Source organism: Babylonia areolata, chromosome 2, assembly GCF_041734735.1.
Source record: "Babylonia areolata isolate BAREFJ2019XMU chromosome 2, ASM4173473v1, whole genome shotgun sequence".
In the NCBI taxonomy this organism is placed as follows: Eukaryota; Metazoa; Mollusca; class Gastropoda; order Neogastropoda; family Buccinidae; genus Babylonia; species Babylonia areolata.
This window is the reverse complement of record NC_134877.1, coordinates 36,338,014-36,341,058: the sequence shown is the minus strand read 5'-3', so window position 1 is coordinate 36,341,058 and position 3,045 is coordinate 36,338,014. Positions and strand designations below refer to the sequence as shown.

General features: G+C 39.1%; 1 protein-coding gene across 1 annotated transcript in view; it reads left to right on the top strand.

Moving 5' to 3' along the window:
• Positions 1-402: 402 nt before the first annotated feature.
• LOC143279415 (uncharacterized) overlaps positions 403-3,045 on the top strand; it is a 36,313-nt gene continuing 33,670 nt past the window's right edge. The window contains exon 1 of the mRNA XM_076583461.1: positions 403-462. The gene's annotated coding sequence lies outside the window, so the exon portion shown is untranslated. The remainder of the gene's footprint in view (positions 463-3,045) is intronic.

Below are 3,045 nucleotides of genomic sequence, written 5' to 3'. Positions count from 1 at the left end.
TGGCTGTTAGCTTGGTCCAGAATGTTTGATTACCTGTATCGACAGTGAGATCTTCGCTCCCTTCAGTGCTGAGTACAGCAAAAGGGCGGGCAGACACACGCTCTACCGTTATTATTATCCCACGCGAGGGACTGATACTGGATACACACAAACACATACACACACACACACACACACACACACACACACACACACACACACACACACACACAGAAGACGAACATATGTACAGGTCCATGCCCTGCAGTTTTTACATGATTACTGAGGTGTACATACCTTTTTCTTTATTACTAAAGGGGTAAAAACAGATTGCCAACGGTTGACCACCTTCAAGATCGTTGCTGTTCTTTTATACTGTCTGAGGCTCTGTTACCTCTTAGTTGGTGTCTGGCCTGTGGAGTAGTTTAACGCCATACTCCTTGACTGGTTGCCGCAAGTTCTCTTGAGTACTGGAAGGAAATTGTGAGTGAGTGAAATTTCAAGTGTTTTACGAATAATAGTGGTCATGAAAGAAAGATACGCAAAACAAAACGAATGTTTCTTGGTTTTAGTCTGTAACGTGTGCATGTGTGTGGGTGGGGGCTGGGGGGAGGGGGGCTTGTGTATGTGTTGTGTGTTTGTGTGTGTGTGTGTGTGTGTGTGTGTGTGTGTGTGTGTGTGTGTGTGTGTGTGTGTGTGTGTGTGTGTGTTTCTTTAACGTCGTTTTACTTTGAGTGATATTAGACGTGTCATGTGTGTATGCGTGTTGGTGTGTGGGAGGTGGGGTTGGGATGAAGTTTTAAGGGGGATGTACAGAGAAAGGATAAACTATAACAATGGAATGAGCAATTCATTAACATCTATGAAACAGCAACTATCAACAAGAACAACAACAAAAGGAAAATTAAGTATCGGTAGGCCGCAGCACAGAAACAGTCCTATTGGACTATGTAAAAGGGATTCAGCAATTTCGAATAATAGTAATTGATTGAACATTATTTCTTTCATGTTTTGTTCTGAAAATTTTGTAACCTTTCATGCATTTGGAAGTAACCCGACAATTCTTTGACACTGAAACAAAATATGATTTCATGTGATCTGTTTACCACAGACACAATACAACAAAGGTTTTTGCTAAACTTTTTTTGTTTGTTGTTGTTGTTGCTGCCCCGTCATCTGCACCGTTTCAGTGACATTTCTCCCACGCCTCTCATTCCGAGTCCCCTAAACACAGCCACACCCGGGTTAGTCCGTCACACTCCCAGCAACGGCAGTCCGCAGGGAACCATCGATGTTAGGTCGCCAGGAGGCCACACACCAGAGGAGACCCTGCACTGCTGCTGCTGAGTCACTTCGGTGATGTTCAGTGGTGCCTGTTCTGATTTAACGTACTTAGGACACCACCTACTATGCCCCCACTAACGACAACAATGGCTTGTTTTTGCTGAACTTTGTCTGGAAAGCATTCAGTCTTATACTAGACACCAGAGAGATTACCAGTCTATCATAGTACGATGGAAAGTCCATCATTTTTTGTTGTGTAATTCCAGTGGTAAACCCCTTTTCCTTTGGGAAAGAAATCCTGTCAACCGCACTAGCTTGACATCTGCTCCATATTGAAGACTCGATCAGTCTGCAACATTCTGAAACTGATTGTTGTATAAGAATTTCTAATGTATTCTCTATTCATTGTGCTCCCCTCTTTGCTGCTCTGTCGGCCATTTCATTTCATGTGATACCAATATGAGAGGGTACCCAGCAAAATTCTGTGTTTATACCTTTTGCTGACAGAAATTGTAACAAATAATGTATTTTGAAAATAAGATCTGACCGGGTTTTTATATTAATTGGTTCTAATGCATGTAACACTGACTTTGAGTTAACCAAGAAAACAACTGTGAAGACTGCTACTGGGAGATTTATCAAATATTCCAACGCAGGCATTACAGCAACTAATTCAGCTGTAAATATAGATAGCTTACTTCCCAGATAAAATGATCTTTAAATATCAAGTGAAGGAATTAAAAAAAGCTGCATCCGTGTTTTTGTTTTCAAGCACTGAGCCATCTGTAAACAACTGAAGGTGGTTTTGATATTTTTAATATAAACGAGTGTTTTCATTTACTTTTGTAATGTTAATATTTCCATCTTTTTTTCTGATCACAATAGTTTATGTCAAAGGTTTCTATGTTTCCCATAATGGTATGGATTTGGAAATATAATCAGCTGCCACGTTTTTTATACCTATTCCCGAACTTTCAGTTAGGTCAGAAGTATATGTAGCTATTGTCATTTGAGATGAAATATTGCTGGCCCATTTTGGAAAGTCTGTATCTGATCTAATTTTCAATTCCTTTCCAATATAGTCATCACTTGTGCTAGCTCTTATCATAAACTTTGATGTTGCAAGTCCTCGACATTCATTCAGTGGTAGAATTCCAGCTTCTCTGTATGTTTCCCAGTTTGATGCGTGACTTGGAACACCTAGTGCAAGTTTATATGCCTTACAATTTAAACGTTGCAACTTTTGAAAGTAAATATTTAGGGGCACTAAAGTACACTTCTTGACCATATGTACGTTTTGATCTGATAAGTGCTGTAGACAGGTGTATCAAAGTTTTTACATCCATTCCTCTAGGCTGTTTACTAATGATCTTTAGGAGATTTAAACTTTTTCTTGCTTTTGTTAGTATGATTGATCCCTGTGGAATTCCCATGGCTAGAGTTCTAGATGTCGAGTATACAGTTCCTATTCTAGCTTGCATAGCTCTATTCGCTAAATAGCACTTAAATAATCGTATATGTCTCCAAGTAGGCCTGTAGTTTTCAGCTTTAAAAGCAACGTTTTATGCCATACTTGCTCATATGCCTTTTTAACACCAAAGAACGTTGCAAGAACACTTTTCCCACAAGCAAATTGTTGCTTTACTTGAGTAGATAATTTAATCAAATGCTCAATTGCAGATTCTCTTTTTTCTAAATCCTGCTTGATTTATAGGTATGATTTCATTTTTCTCACAGGAAGCAATCTATACAAAACAATTTTTTTTCTAAAATCTTTCCAGT